The 17,498-nt window shown below is 40.8% G+C and overlaps 1 protein-coding gene across 11 annotated transcripts in view; it reads left to right on the top strand.

Moving 5' to 3' along the window:
- Antp (homeotic protein antennapedia) overlaps positions 1-17,498 on the top strand; it is a 128,231-nt gene that overhangs the window by 88,138 nt on the left and 22,595 nt on the right. For 2 of the 11 annotated variants that reach the window (XM_089476433.1, XM_089476446.1), the window contains one exon: positions 10,246-10,314. The exons of the other annotated variants lie outside the window; for them this stretch is intronic. The gene's annotated coding sequence lies outside the window, so the exon portion shown is untranslated. The remainder of the gene's footprint in view (positions 1-10,245; positions 10,315-17,498) is intronic. 11 annotated transcript variants of the gene reach the window in all.

The raw sequence follows: 17,498 nt of genomic DNA, 5'->3' as shown, positions 1-17,498 counted from the left end.
CATTGTCTAAAGCTTCCTTCATATTTTTATTTGACATTAACTTTTTGCCTTGCATATTATATTTTAAATATTTCATATATCCTATTCTCTAAATGAAAAATGAAATCATTTCATCTTCATTCGCACAGCTCCATCTTTTATTTTTATGACAATATTTGCACTTTCATTAAGCAAACTCACTACACATACTGTTATGGGCACTGCGGTACACATATGCGTATGAATATATGTATATATGTATATATATTTGTGTTTGTACAGTAAATATAAAATTTCAGAATACAGAAGCTCAGCCAAGGCTGGACAACAACTACAACAACTGCAGCAACAACAGCAACCAGAGAAGAGAGAGAGAACTGTTTGGCAAAACTAAACCAGGCTCACAACCTCCAGACGTGTGGTCGAAAGGGGAGCTAGGGTGAGAGGGAGGCCCTCTGCAGCCCCTGGGCGAATGGACGACTGGACAGGCGACCTAGTCAGGCAGCCTCTTTTGTTGCTGTCATAGTTGCTGTTCTTATTGTTGTTGCAGTTGCTGTTGTTGCCGGTCGTTGTCTATCGGTTTCATAAGTTCTATGAATAAATTTCCATAAATGTGTTTATTTTTTGCCGCCACTGTTTGGCAGCAGTCGCAGCTGGCGGCAGCACAGAGGTAGCACTCACGCACACACTCATGAGTACTCATACTTGATATCCATAGACTCATATAGCTGATAGTCAGAGCCGATAGTCAGATACCCGACGCAGCGATGCAGCGACACGGCCGGTGCAAAATGCAATGCAGAAAACAATTTTCAATATAAGCATCAAGTGACTAAAATTGCTGCTGTTGTTGTTGTTGCAGTTGCTTGTGTTGTTGTTGTTGTTGTTGTTGCGCGTGTGTTGGAAGCGACAGTTTGACTGACATTTTTCTAGCATATCGTTTACATATATTCGTTAGATTTTCCAGCAAACGCCGGCGAGCCAGAGCTTGTTGTTGCTCGAGCTGTTCTTGTTGTTGTTGTTGTCAATGTTGTTGCTGCCGTTGCTTGTTGCTTGCGTTGTTCAACATGCTGTTATATTGAATAACAGACGCAACTCGGCCCAAGCTGCGCTCCTGAACTGGAGCCAGGCACAAGTGCAGTCTGTCTGGCAGTCAAGTGCACTCCTAACTCACTGTGTCTGCGTGCGTGTGGGAGGCTGTGTCTGTGTGTGTGCCCATGTGGGTGCTTGTGGGTGTCCTGACACCTCGTGTGACTCCTGTCACTGGCAGTTTGTCGCACTGCGTCTGTGTCTTATTAAAAATTAATTTGCGATATACTCTGTACTCCATAGACAGTGGGCCCAGCTGCACTGTGCACTCACACATACACACACACACACACACACACACTCACGCACATACGCTCGTACATCACACTAATTGCTTTATAATGAAGCTGTCATTGTCACCTGTCGCCGATAATCTCTAACAAAATATGCCGCATGCACAACGACCGAGTGCATCTGCCTCAGAGGCTGGCAAAGTTTCTCTCATTGTTGCAATTGGCAAAGTTTAGTGCTCGCTATGAAATTACAATTTATATTGATATAACATATATTCTGTTTCTCTCTCTCCCTCGCGATCTTATTGCTCTCTCTCTCACATTTGCATAAGGCAACGATCGCGCTGACAGATAATGGCTCAACATTCAAGCATCTATTAATATGCGAGCGATGCCGATTCCGATTCCGATTTCGTTTCAATCCGAACCATTAATTTCAATTTCTTTAGAGCAGGCAATAGAAATGTCACAGCGCTTAATCAAAGCAGCTTGGGAAGATTTTGCCACAGAGATTTCTGTGAGCCTTGGCCAAATAGTTCCCAGTGTGGCCAACAGATTGGCCAAGAGTCGAACTGTGTCACTCCGAATTTCGATTTTGCACAGAGCAACAAAACAGAAGAAACTAAACTCAAATTGTGAACAACTTTTGCAGACTCATTAATCTGGAGCTGATTAAGCCAATGCTTTGTCAAACCCAATGCGCTCTTTTTTTTTTGTCTACAATCAGCATTCGCTTTCGCAAGATCTACAAACTGAAGCAGATGCCTCAGTCTTATAAATTTGTGTCAGCTGAACACAAAACTAATTATCAAGTGAATCGGACATAAGACTCAATATCATGCTGTTAAGATATATTTTTATAGCCATTTCGTCCTATTTCATACTCAATTTGTCTTGTATGAAATTAATCTCGCGAGCGTGCTTTGAGCTGAGATCGTAAAATGTCGAGAAAAAAAACAAAAGAAAGTTATTGCTGCTGTTTCCACCTAATGCACTTCTATTAATTTCTTCACTTTGATCAAATACGATCAGTTTTTCGAGTATCGCTGCATAAATCAGCTACAATAAATTCGTGTATTCATTAATCTAGTTGATTATTGAAATGAATAAATAGTTGCAGTCTGGCTGCCCAATACTTGTCGATAGTCAAACAATAATTTCAGCGGAATGTCGTATACATTAATTTTGTTTATATAATAAATATTGTATAGTCCCGACATTTGTATAATTATGCTGAAAAATCTCTAGATTAGTCAAGTTAACAAGCTAAGAAATATTTGTATATATTGTTATTTAACTCCCTCAATTGTATTATATCCAAAATTTCAGTTTCAAGCATCGTTATAGATTGTGCAAATATTATGTCTACAACTAATGCTCTAGCTCTATCTAGCTTTTCCACTCCCACTTTCATGATAAGCTGTCGAAATGGAAAACCACTTGAATTATTAGTTGGCAAGTCTTTAGGACACTTTGTTAGCTGGAAGTCCAGCTGGTCGAGCGGAGCCTTTTGCCTTCCGCCTGTTGCCTGTTGCTGGCTGTTGTTGTAGTTGTTCGATTTTTGGGTCAGTAGCAACTGTCGCTGTTGTCGCTGTTGGCGCTTTTCTTCTTGCTGTTGCATTTGTTGTTGCCGCTGGTGTTGCCATTACCATTAATGTGGTCGCTATTGTTGGCTGCGGCTCTCAGAAGATGGTCAGGGAAAAAGGAAAAGGAAAAGGGATGAGGTTTGGGCAGCTGGAACAATGCAAAGGGCCAACAATAGCCAGGAAAGAAGCCACGTTAATGATGACACGCGCTGCGACTGCTGCTAGAGCAGCAAGCAGCCTAAAGATCCCCATGCCAACAAATTAACATACAAGCACAAGGCGAACAGCAGCTCGCATCTCACAACTTGCTGCTTGCAGCTTGCAACTTGCAACTGGGGACTGGCAACTGGCAAACTGGCAGCAGGCCGCCAACGCAAAAGCAAGTGGCTCCACTAAATGTTGTTGCTGTTGTCGGTACAAATAAGGCGAGTGCACAATGCGAGCTGCTTGTGCACCTCGCCTCGACTTACCGGGGATTAACTCAATTGCACTCGAATGTCAAGCGTTTGCCGACGGCAACAAGTTGCCAACTAGCAGCAAATAACTTAATTAGCCATGGGTGCTATTGTTGTTGTTGTTCTTGCTGTTGTTGTTTGTTATTAATGGGTCATTAGCCAGCGACAATGAATAGCCAAGGATTAGAAGGCGCAGCAATTAACGGTGCATACTTATAAACTACATCAACTGAGGGAAATTAAGCTATTTGTCATCATATTTCTTACCTTAATTTTATATAATTTATGGCGCTTCAGTTTCTGCAGAATTTCATTTCGGCAGGGTGTGGTCTAAGAGGAATATTGAAATATCAAATTCATCTTATACATAATCATTATAAATAAACAAAATAAATGTACACCAAATGCCAAGATTTATATGAAATTAATGGAATTGAAGTGTGTATGTCAAAAATCAGATAAAATATTTAGCTCATCTGCATATTCCAATTCTCTTAAGCTGCTATAAATCTAAAAGAGTTAAATGCTTATTACTTTCATTGTAATATATGTATGTATATAATTTAGGTTTTGTTTCTCTAATAAAAATATATTTATACTTCGATTAGCTGAACAATATTATATAATAAAGAACTAAAAAAATATAAGTAAAAATAAAAAAATTTTGAAAATTAAATTTTACTAGAAAAGATTTTTATTTATACAGACATTTTGTATTTATATATGTAGAATATAATATATATTTATTTTTCATTATTATTTTATTATTTAAAATGAAAACTAACTTATATAGTAAACAACTCGCTTCAGAAGTCTTTGGTTTCATATTATTATATTAATTTTATTATTCATTTATTTATTATATTATTTAGTTATTTATTAGTTCTCTCTTTCATGTAGATCTTGATTATTTATATAAGGATGCCTATTTTAATCGACTCGACTGGAATTTTTACGTCCGCCTTTTACAACCCACAATCCAATTCAATCGCCATTTTTTTGTTTCAAAGGAATTTTCGAGCCCCCCTCGACTATCCTCGTTGTTTCAGGGATTTTGGCTTAGTTTCGATTCGTTTTTTTTAGTGTCGCGTAATTGTGGCTTTCCTTTGAACTGCAGCGCCTGCAATTTGCTTATCGCCAGCGATCGCGATTGGCAATGGGGAGCTCGACTTGGAGCCGACTTTGGTTCGTACATTGTGTACTTATTGTTCATATTGTTGTTCCTGCTGTTGTTATTGTTATTGTTGTTGTTTTTTTTTTTTTTTTTTTTTTGTTTGCTGGCGCTGTCTTCTTCGCCATTGCCGTCGGTCTGCCGTGAGGCTCGAGTACATTTCAATTAATTAACATTCAGCTGCACATGCGCAGCGACGTTGGCGACGCTGGCGACGAGGCCTCAGACTGTGACTGTGACTGCGACTGAGACTGTGGCAGTGCCAGTGCCTGTGCTAGTGACTGTGACTCAAAGCGGATACCGAAAATTGCTGATTGCGCCAGATAAACTCATTTACAGCGGTTAAATGCCACCGGCGGCGCACATTGCCAACACTTTCGGGCGGTCCGCTTGTAAGACAGAGAGAGCGAGAGCAAGCGAGAGAGAGAGAAGGAGACGATTTCTTTAGATGGAGACATGGATGTCGACTTGGATGAGGCGGCGTCTATTGCGCATTTCAAATGAAGCAGCGACCCAAGCGAACTCTCTGCCCGCAGTCCACCAAGTGCACTCGTAAATAGTGGTACGAGTATTCATACTAATCGTATTCATTGTTGTTGCGGCCAAGTGAAGCTTGTGATTGACAACAGCGAACCGATGATGCTTATCGCTGCACACGTTTCTTGCCTGCTGGCCTGCCTGGCTTGGCCTGGCTCACCTCACCTCCCCTCGGCCTGGTGGACTCCTTGATTTCCATTGGCCTCCATGTTGGATTCATGTTCGTGTCGTACTCTGCAAATTGTCATGTTGTTTGTTGTTCAGCGCGGGGCCAGAGGCAGATGCCTATCGTCACGTCACGTTACAAATTTATGCCAAGCGACATTAGAAAAATTATTGTAATTAGCTCGGTAAAGTACAAGCCAACGGGCCATGTAAGCCACACACATGAGCAGTTGCCTGGGCGGACAGGGGGAGGGCGGGCGACGCAGAGAAGTTCGGGCTGTGGGCTGGCGAGTTGGACGCAGTTGTTCGTGGCTGCCGCTTAATCCTCAGCACAAACAGCCAACGGCGCCAATATCCAGCTCACTCTCACTCACACACGCACACACACACATACTCGCATATAGATATATCTATATATAGAGAGAGACATGCATGCAGATGAGAACATATGCCAGCGGCAGATTATGAAAGGGCAACCCCATGTAAAGTGTAAAGTGTAAAATGTCTTAATGATAAACAAACAGAAAGTTTGTGGCGCCCATGCCTGGTTAGGATTCGAGCTGAGTGGCACAGTGCAGCGTGCGTGGGAGTGGCAGAGGCTGGCAAGGGCTGAAGCGGGACTCGCCACTGATGGAGGGCGTTGGCAAAACTTGCCACACACCGTTGAAATCTACCGAAATCTATGTGCGGCAGCTGAACGCAAAGTGTAAAGCGCAAAGCGCAGAGCACAAAACTGTTTGAATGCCGTGCGACGCTTCGATTGTGTACACGTGGCATATACGTAATATTTACTCATTGCTCGCACAGTGGAGCGAATGGGAATATTTTTTATATTTTTGATAAGAAACAGAAAAGCGGTTAACATAGAATCTAAGTGTTTTTATTATAGATACTTTTTTTTTAATACTTTAAATTAGACTATAATATTTTATCAATTGAATTTAGTCTTCTATATTAATATCTATAATTTATATTCAATATCTACATATATATTTGCTGTGCTTCAATACATGATCAAAACTATTTATTATTTTACTATTTATTCATTAAATATTTGTCATATAATATGGAAACTTTAAAACAGGCCTTTAGCTCTCCTCTTTCGTTGCTCAGCATAATCTCGCTTTTTATGTCTCCCATAATACTTTTGCACCACTGTGCGCTGTCATCGCTTGGTTGCTATTTGGAAATTTATTCACAATTCTTTATAGACGAGTATTTTGTTGTTGTTGTTATTGTTTTTTGTTTTACCACTCGCCGTTGGGTACATCGAAATTGCATGTTGGCACGCAAAGGTTGTTATTATTGTTGCTGTTGTTGTTGTTGTTGTTGCTGTAGCTGGCGCTGTTGTTGCCACTGTTGTTGGTGTAATGTCTTCTTATTATGCTGCGACACTGTTGCGGTTTTCCATACGGACTAACCTGCTCTGCCTCCGGTCTATGGGGTGGTGCGAGCTGGCAAGGTGGTGCGGCGACCGCTCGTTGGTTATTGGTAAATAAAACGTCTAAGCGCGCAAATTTTGTATAAAAATAAAATATGGTTTCACTATCAGTGGAAGGGATCGTGTATGCGGCTAATGCTAATAACATGCAATTTCCACCACAGGAACAGCACGAATGCATGCCACACGGCTTTTCCAAATGGGAAGCAGGTGAAAAGTATTCCATTTGCATGAACACCAGCCAGGCAACCACACCACACCACTACACTCCACCTCCTACCTTCCTTCCTTCCTCCCACCTTCAATCCGTGCCCAGCAACCAGCCAAGCAACCAACTGGCGACGTCTCTGGCAACCCGCAGCGGCGCACCAGAGGCGAAGGTGTTGAAAATTAGTAACTGTCTGTGCGCCTCAATCCTCCGAGTGTGGTGGCCAAGTGGTGCCAGTTACCATCCGAGCAGCAGCTGCTACGAAACTTGATTGCTCGTAAAGCTCAAGCACAAATATTCAAATAGCAACGAAAGAAACAAACTCTATAAAGAGATATGCTACAGCTTAGGAATAGAACTGGGCTACCAAAGGAATTTGTTTAAGATACTTAAGGGAATTCTTAATTTTAAATGATATAAATTAGTATAATTTTATATATTTATTTATTATTATTTCTATTGCAATTATTATTATCATTAATATCGTTGATTCCTTAGTATTTTATTTTATTAACTGATTGTTGGATATAAGGTATTTATTTCATACAATATTCCAAAATAAACCCGAATAGCCTGAGTCGCTAATAAAACTCTCTTCAATTGAATCATAAATATTTAAAGTTTACTTCATATTTTTTGGTAGATCGATCAATTTCCCTCAAATTCATATCGATTTCCATGCTCCATCATATTTGCCATTTGATGGGAAATGTGTGTATTTCCGGCGATTGCGAAAAGCCAATCTAAACTATGCCAGAAACAATTCGTTTAATCATCATCTCCTGTCGGTGATCAGCTAAAAGAACTTGGCGCTGAAATAATTTCATTTCATTTCATTTGCGTGCCATGGAGAATATTTTTGTTAAGAGCTGGGAAAACGGGCAACTTTGTGTGACGACAACTTTACAATGTGAGCGAAACGCAACAGCAACAACGACAACAACAACAGCAACAACTATGGACAGCGGCAGACGGAGGCAAACATGAATAAAATTTGCTTAAAAGTGGACAGAGTGAACACGGGAAAGGAAGCGGAGCAGAACAGAACGAGTATATAATCGAGAGAGAGAGAGAGAGAGAGAGGGAGAGAAAGAGAGAGAGACAGAGAGAGTGAGTGAGCAAGATATTGAGAGAGTGAGCGAGAGATACATTTGAATTGGAGACAACGCTTGGACTTTGCGATGTTTGTAAATGCAGATGTGAATGTGGATGTGAGTGTGGATGTGAGTGTGAATGTGAATGTGGATGCTTAATAAAATAATGCGACAGAAGGAACGACAATGACAATGCTGCTGGTGATGATGATGATTATGGTGATTGCGATGGTAATGATGACGATCGAGTGAGGCTGTGTGCATGTGTGTGTGTGAGTGTGTGAGTGCTGTGGGTAAATTTGCTTGTGTGTGGCGCGAACTGAATTAATGGCTTAATTGAAAAATTTGTTCTCACCACAAGAGTTTGCTTTGTGTCATCGTCTTTGTCGTGGACAAATTGAGCGACTATCTGTGAGTAGAGTTGCCAGCGAGCCAGCGAATCGAATGGCAACTCTATTGAAATATACACAAGTGGCGAATCTCCAAGCTCAAACAATTTTCACTTAGACACCTTCCGTCTTCATACTTTATTTTTTGAGCATTTATATTAAATTAGCATTTATTTCGCTGCCCAATGAATTATGGAAGGCATCCACTTAAAAAGTGTAAATCACAGTGAATGAGAAAGAGAGAGAGAGAGAGAGCGAGGGAGACAGAGGAATCCTGGCATGAAACGAGTTTGAAACGGTCTTCGCCAGACGACATCAGCGATGGCTTCGTCTTCGTCTTCGTTCCACTGGGGCACTAATCAATTTCATATCAATTTGTAAATTTGCAATAATTACGATAATTAGCTGCGAGTATCTGACGATGCTCCAAGCTCTGCTCGACAGACAGAGAGACGGACAGACAGACGGACGGACGGACAGGCATGGCAGGCAGGCACAGAGTGAGGCTGGGACCTGTTTTGTATTCGCCTCCAAATGCATTCAAAGAATGCGTCGAGGTGATAATGAGATTTTCAATTCAATAAAACATCAACAGCAGCAGCAGCAGCAGCCACGTCCATTCGCACTGGCCTTTCGCACGTTGCCAATTTTGGGCTCGCGCATCGTCGCGAAATCTCTGCATGAATATTTCATTCAATTTACACTTGGCTCGCAGCGTTTTTGCTGCCCAGCTCCGCGTGGCCAAAACGAGCTGGCCAAGGATCTTGCAGCAGCTAATTAAGTAATTTTTTCATTTTGCCCTGTATTTGTCTTGGCAACTGTTGTTGATTTTTTGCGCTCTCTTTCTCTCCTTCCTTCTGCCTGCCTCTATCTCTTTCTCATTCTCTTTCTGTTTATGGCTGCTTAATCAACACCCTGTCCAGCAGCTGCGAAGTTGGAATTGGTTAGCGGGTCTGCTGTTGACTTTTTCTTAATTGCTTCTTACAGCTGATTAAGTGCCACAGCCGTAGCAATTGAGCACTCGAATTGGGTGCAATCGAGCTTGAAATTGTAGCCAGAGTTTCCCGCATGCCTGCAACTGCTGCAAATGGCCACTTAAACAACTTGCCTATATATCGAGTATATAAGCAACTTGCCTATAGTATAGTATATAGATTTCAAACTGAACTTTGGTAACGCAATTCAGCCTAAAAACTTTGAGCAGCTTACAGTTAATACCCAATAAAAGATAATAATTTTATAAAATCAGTTAAAACGAAGCGCAAGCGATGATAAAAAATCAGCTGAAACGTTGTGATACTTGATATGATACATTAAGCATAAGTAAAATGGTTGCTGGAGGGGAAGGAGGAGGTCGAGAAGAAGGAGGCTTAGATATAATGTGTGTTATATACTTATAATTGAGAGTGAGTAAAGAGAGTATAATAAAGCCATCGATAGAAAATATTCATTTATATTTATTAGCCATAAAAACAAATTCATTAAGAAAGAGATTTGGTCTATTATTCTATATCAATTGTGTTTTCAATTTAAATAGCACTCAATAAAAAATATAAATTAAATTAAATATATTTCTGAAGCTTAAATAAAATATAATACATCATTATAAAATATAGAATATACTATAAAATACATGGATAATTATTTATTAATACTTATGTATAGTTAATAATTAATAATATTTGCATACAATATATATTCCAAAACGTGAGACCCTCAACCCCTTTAAAAAGAAAAGATTCACATATAATTAACATAAATCAAATATATTTTGGCATTTAACTACAATCTTCCTTGATATAAATTATTTATTTTATATAATTAAACTTTATTTTATTTTAAATAATTTTTGCAATATATATAATTAACATTTTCTTCAATCCATTCTTTCTTTGCAGGTAAAACTTTAATTCCATTGCGTTAGCCGTTCTGAAAATAAATTGAGACAATGCTCAAATCAAAGAAATGTAAGAAGAAGAAAACAAATCTTATTAAATACAATGCCAAATAGCTGCCATAGATTTGTGTAATTAAGTAAATGTGCATTTGACACCCTCCCGCATCAATTTGAGTTTCGCTATGAAAATGGAAAACCTTCAATAGAATTACTTGCAGACCGAGCCAAATGAAAACCACCCCACATACATTGAAACACACACAATCAGACACACACACACGCACACATATATACGTCAGATACGAGTAGGGGCAAACTTACCCTGTGGACGGGGTTGTTTTTCCGTTTTGCGCCATGCGCTTGTGAAAATGGAAATGAAAATCCACCCGAGCTGTGCGTTGCTCTGCGATTACGATGTTTTAATGCCATTTTTAGTTTTTCATCCATATGGCCGGGCCGCCTTGCCAGCTGGACAAGCGATTCGGCTTATCGGGGCTGGTCAAGCCAGGCCAGGCCAGGCCAGGCTAGGCCAGTCCAGGCCAGTTGTCATTAGCTTCTTGGCAGCGACGCTTGTTGCGTTGGTTATGGTGCATTGCTCGATTCCTCGTTACGGATTTATCGCAGCACACACACACGCACACACACACACACGGCATTGACTACTCCCGTGGGCAAACAACTTAATCTGTGTATCTGTATCTAATGCGGGGACAAGCCGATGGCCATGGCCATCTAGCATATTGTATCTACAAGTAGTTCGCCACACGAATTCGATAGCCAAATTGCACTGGAAATGTTTTTATCGATTTAACAGCTCAGCCGGGTTACGCAGAGACGAATGCCAACGTTTAGAATTTGATTGGACTTGATTTCTGTTGAATTGAGCGAATGAATGCTTGAAGTGCTGATTGCTGAACTGAAAGCAAAGTAGCAAACTGAGAGGCAGCAATAGGATTTAATATAGAAATGAAGTAGGCAATAGCAATTTATTGATGCAATAGTTAAATAGTTCAGCAGAGCAACAATCGCATCAAGTGTGGCAAGCACTTGCACGTCCTTTGAATGGTTTACTAAAATAAACTAACTGAAGGCTTGATTGATATTTACAGCTGGAATATGGAGTATCTCTTTACCTTGATTTAGCATAGCTCATGGCGTTACCTTGTTTATAAAATAGGATAATAACACTACAACATTACAGATTTCAATTATTATATAAATCTTATATTTCAATATAATATTCATGGATTTATCATATGGTGCTAGCAAAACTCAACAGTTTTATTTAAATATAAAATGAAAATATTTTATACATTCATTACATATTTCGATAGTTTCACATTTTTTTCTATTCGTAGAGCAAAAAGAAACATTTTTAAATCTCCGCAACAAAAATATATAATTTTTTGGTAAATCCCGCTGAGCTCCAACCAGCTGCATTAGGTTGCAGATTTAATTAAATTAAACTAAATTGTGAGTGCATTTAGAGTAAATACTTTTGCCCTCGGCCATTTGTAATAATTAAACTAAACGCCCTGCTGGCCGAGGGCAGGGCTAAAAGGGCCGCTGGAGCAGGAGTGGGAGGAGGCGGCGAGTGTTTCTGTTACTTTTTTTAATTAGCAGGCAACGCCAATGCCAACCGTTGCCAGCCGTCGCCTGTGGCATCAAGCTCGACGTCCGCCGCGGTGTTGCAACACGTGCACACAAAAGCTGAACTGAGGCGTGGCCGGCACCGGCCCCAGCCCCAGCCCCAGCCACAGCCCCCACCCAAAGCGAATGCCAAGCCAAAAGCAAGGCTCAGCCCACAGGCCTGTTGGCCAAATCCCCAATGGGACCTCCACGTTTCATTTTCGTTTTCGGTTTCGGTTGCTGTTTTGTGGCTCTGTGAATTAACCGCGCGCAGCAACAGCGAAAACTACTTTGGCAAGGTGTCAGCTGCGCATTAGGCGCAGGCCGCCTCCACCCTCCGCCCCAGCCCCGTCCGATTCCCGACGCGGCCTGCTAATGGGCGTGCTTGCGGCGCAGGGCGGCAGCCGCTGGCAGCTCGTCATGTTGCCAGCTAATTTCATGAAAGTTGACATGGAAGCACATGTGAAATCAGGCGGAGGAGCTGCAGCTAGCAGATGGGCGGGGCAGTGTAGTAGGTGTCCCGCAACAATGCCCAATGGAATTGTTTCATTTGTTGTTGTGTTGCCTGCGCCGGGTTCTAGCTTTGACTAAATTAACATTGACGTGTGCGTTGTTGTTGCTGCTGCTGCTGCTCCAGTTGCTGTCCCAGTTGCTGTTGTTGTTGTTGTTGTTGCCACATGTGCCATTTGGAACACTGCTCGTTGCTACGTTTCTGCATTTATGTATATTTGTATATTTTTTGTTGTTACTTTGTTGGTAAACCAAATGAAATATTCACACATTTTCCATTTTATATTTTGACTTGTAGTTGTCGCTCCATGTTATATATATACATACATATATGGTTTTTTTCCGACAGTGTTGAAGTTTTTGTTGCCCTATATGAATATAATATTTGATGTGTGTGCGTGTGCGTGTGTGCTTTTTGTGGGCAGCATATAATTATCATATCATAGAGCAGCGCTTGGGTTAAGCAGCACAGGGATTGGGTCGTCTGGGGCGACGGTGTGCGAAACAAGTCTCGGGAGTGCAATGAGCGGGTCCTTTTAAAGGGATTTGGGGGCCCGCACACATTAGCATAGATAGAAGCGGGTGCAGGGAGGGGGAAGGGTTGCTAGCTTTGCTTCCGCTGACTTAATGACAATCGAATGTAACTTGAAAACAATTTGGCATTATGGGTTAAGTAGAGCTTCGTTAGAAAACCACACTTAAAGAGAAGTAACTGTAAAACTTGTATATATATGTGTATAAAATATTCCCAGCCAATTCATGCAGCTATCAAGCCATAGCTTATTGGCTTCAATGAAGATTTCCTTTGGTTTCAAAATTCAATTGGCGCCTAACCAATTTAAAGTCTATCATTTATTTTTGGGTCAGCGCAAATAAAATCAATTAAAAGCCGGCTTGCCGCAGCGCCAGCCAAAAGATACAAAGATGCACACAGATATGGATACAAAGATACAATTATGAATTGCTCAGCTCGATGCGGAATTAGGCCGCTTGCATAGCTGCATTTTTCACACTATTCACTTAGGCAAACACTTCGAGCAGCTAAAGACAGATACAGATACAGATGCACTTACAGATACAGATAGAGCTGCAGCTACACTTGTGTGAGATTTTCTTATTGCAGCTGATTTCTCAGTCAAGTTCAGTTTGCAATTTGTTTTTGGCGCGCATTTGATTTGCATTGTTGCTGTTGCTGCTGGTGTTGTTGGTGTTGCTCTCGAGGCATTTCACGCTGCGCTGCATTTTCTTTTTGTCGTTGTCAGGCGGCGGCGCCGACGCCGACGACGACGCGGGCGCGCCCGAGACGGAGCCAACGAGCCATTGCCAGACGGAAAGACGAGCTGACAGGCGGAAAGATGAACATTTTGGGCGAGGGGCTGGCAAGGGAGAGCGGCTGAGAGCGCGGGGTACGAGGGGCTGACAAAAGCCAAGTCAACTCAAGTCGTGTCACGGCAACAGCCAAGGCAGCGAGCGGGGGGCGGGTAGGTGGGGTGTGGAGCGGTGCCTGCTTCTGGGGCGGTCGCGTTTTCCATTTCGTTGAAGTGGAAAATATTTTGTAAATATTTTCGTGTGCGTGTGTTTGTGTGTGTGTGTGGGTATGCGTGTTTTTTCGCTTTTCTTCGCTTGTTGTCTTTGATTTTGTTTCGTTTTGTGCGGCTGCCTCCGCAGTTGTTATTTTTGTAAAGCTGCGAGTTTATTTTTTGTGTGGCAGCCACCCCACCCCACCCCCACCGCCCCTCGACAGTCGCTTGTTGTGTTTTGTATTTTTACAAATATTTTGTGTAATCTTTAAAGCAGACAATGATGACAGCGACGACGATGGCGGCATTTTGTGTCACATCCTGAAAAGTGCTCTCTCATTTTGTTGCTGCCAAAGTATTTAAGCACGTGCGCACAGTGGGGCCAAGACGAGAGTGTATACAATGGGTGTGTGTGTGTGTGTGTGCTTGTCTGCGTTGATGTGGCCCTGGGGCGGTGCAGGCCGCCAGCCACATCCCTTTCACCAAACGTATCTAAGTATCTGAGCTGCTGTGTATCTGTATCTGCATCTGTATCTGTATCTTACGCTGAAATGGACTCATATTTCGCGACAGGGCTGTTAGTCAGCAATTCAGTTTGGCCCCGGGCCCCGAAGTCAGTGAGCCTGTCATGACATTCACTGGCTCTGGGCGAGTCTTTTGCGTTTTGTTTTAGCATTTCTGCTCATATTCTCTGCCTCCCTCTCTCTCTCTCTATCCCACTCTCTCACTCACTCTGTGTTTTCTCTGAATCAAGCGACACAGTGTGGAAGACAAAAAGAAAAAATTGTATATAGAACAAAAGTTTTGCTCATGGCCTGTCGCTGTCAGAGAAGTGTCAGGCGGCAAGTTGAATAGGACAGGGATAGAGACAGGGCGACAGCATCAGGGCGGGCAGGCGGCAAGGCGGGCGGGCGGGCAGGCAGGCATTCAGGCAGTCGACATGCGATGGGAAATGGAAATGAAATAGTTGGTTTTAGGGAGATGGAGGAGGAAATCTCAACAATTTGAATAAGTAAATAAGCATCTATATGGATCAGACAGTGGAGAGCACATGGCTGCAGTTGACGGTGACATTGTTAATAGGACTGAAGATGAGCGCAAATAAAGCTGAGTAATCAAATGCTCTGTAAATAAATAAAAAATAAAAGCAAATCAATTGTATTTGGATAAATAATGCAATAGTAATAGTAATAATGTAAATAATTAAATACTAATAATACTAATAATAATAATAATATTAATAATAATAATAATAATAATAATAATAATAATAATAATAATAATAATAATAATAATAATAATAATAAGAAGGAGAAGATTAAATTCCACATCATTTGAAGAATATAAACATAAATAACTTTTTATTCACATAGTTTGATATATATATAAGCGAGATTTAATTTTAAATGAATATTTAGATAGATGAAATATCTATTCATATAAATACATATAGATATAAAAATATAGATAAGTATATAGTATATATTACTATTATATTATATACTATATATTATATAGGTAATATATGAGTCAATAGATAGATTCATTAACAGATAGACAGATAACAGGCTATAGTACGATAGATAATTATATAGCTAGATTAGATATAAATACTGAGAGCGAATGACCATTACATAAAATATTAGTTAGCTATCAACTATCTATTAGTCTATCAATTAGGCAAACTAAATATGGATAGGCAAATATATACTTATAGATATACATATATGCATATGTGTATTGAATGTGAATTGACAATCGGATTAATAATCTCGTTCTGCTTTTAAGCCCTACAGTAAATCTAGCTTAAACTTTGATCTGCTGGCTTTAGTCTCTTTCACAAATTGTGATTCCCACACACACACACACACACACTCACACACTCACAGCCTAATTAGTCAATAAGACGTCATCGCAACGAGCTGCAGTGACATACAGATTGTTCGATAGTGAATTAATTGCAGGTTGTTTTCAATTAAATTAAATAATGTGACAATTACGTGTGGTTTTTATGACAACTCCTGGCCGCAGTCGCAGCCGCAGTTTGCGCTCCGATAATCGCAGCCACTAACTGACAATTAGGCAAAGACTCGTTTTGTATTAAATGTAACTGAAATGACTCAAATGAACGTGGCTCTATTCGCTTGTGCCCTAAAGACACTCGCCGTCACGTAGGCAAGGTTAATTGCTCTATTTCGGGCCTGTCTCTGTGTCCGATTTCATGGCCTGCACGCCTCAGGTAAGCGACGCGCACCTGTGGCCCACAGTGCTCGAGGCCTTGGCAGTATCTTACGCAATTTTCTTCCTCTCTCGGAAAAACGTCAAACAATTGCATAGGTTACGGCATTTGGTTCTTATGCAATTCCAACTTTCACCTCACCTCCCGCTGATTTCTTGCGCTCCGTGGGAAGTCGAATTGTTGCCCAAGGCAGGTTCCTAACTGCTGTACCTAGTTTGTATTCTGCCTTATTATATTAAGGTTGAGCTCGCAAAATTTTGGTAATGTAGAGCAATATTTAAGTTAAATATAAGAGTAGAGCTATAATATTTTATACAATAAATATATTTACTGCAGGTTTAATAAACTAAAGTCAAGTAAACTTGGTAAAATTTAGAAAATAAATTTAGCAAAGTTATTTAATTAATATCTCCAGTGCTAGACCCAAAAATGTACAATGTATGCCATTATATGACTTTATAGGTATTACTAACAATGTTGTTAGCATTTTTTATATAAAAGAAACTATCTATAACTTTCGCAAATGAAAAGTGAAAAGCGAAAGTCCGTAATTCTAATGAGTCTTACCTCTCAGTGATATTTGATATCAAATATTGTGCGAAAACAAGAAGAAGCATAGAAATTGTCACCTTCTGACCTTTTGCATAACTCAAACGTCTAACTGGCTGAGTTGGTAAATCCAACACAATTTCGGAGCAGCTCATTCATTTGTTTCGTCTGCCGTATTTCAGCCATAAAATGCGTTATTTATGGTCAGTGCTTGCAGTTTAATGTGCCGCATTAGCTATGAGGCAGAAAGAAATTAACAAAAATGTATTAAAAATTATGTTCACTTTCATTTGGGCAATAAAATGAAATTTAATTAACACTTAAAACTTGAACAGCCAACAGAGAGGGAGACAAATAGAGTGTGTGTGAGAGAGAAAGAGAGAGAGAATAAAAAGTTGCTTGCAAATTGTTGACAACATTTTAAGTAGAGTCTCTGGTCAATGGTCAGGCGGTGGTTCGCGATGGCTCGCGGTGGCTCGCGGTGGTGCGCACTTGGAACTGCACACGAAATTATAATTTTCACACGCAATCGCAACGGCGAACGGCGAACGGCGAACTGGGCAATGGGAACTGCGAACTGCGAACTGCTAACTGGGAACTGGAGCTGGGGCTGCTTGCTTGGAATGGTGTCTCTTGTAGCGACTGCTGTTGTTTGCTTTGTGTATTTCCTTTTGCTTTTTGTTGTTGTGTTTTCGTCTTTTTGTGTTTTTGTCTGGCCCCAAACGCACTTAACAATTCAATTGTGGCAACGCATTACGAGAGCGGGCAGCTGCCGGGTACTTAAACGTGCTCTCTCATTATAAGACA

Source organism: Drosophila arizonae, chromosome 2, assembly GCF_054131065.1.
Source record: "Drosophila arizonae isolate 15081-1271.41 chromosome 2, UAZ_ARI_1.0, whole genome shotgun sequence".
In the NCBI taxonomy this organism is placed as follows: domain Eukaryota; kingdom Metazoa; phylum Arthropoda; class Insecta; order Diptera; family Drosophilidae; genus Drosophila; species Drosophila arizonae.
Note: the sequence above shows the minus strand (reverse complement) of the source record. Positions and strands in the feature narration are given on the sequence as shown.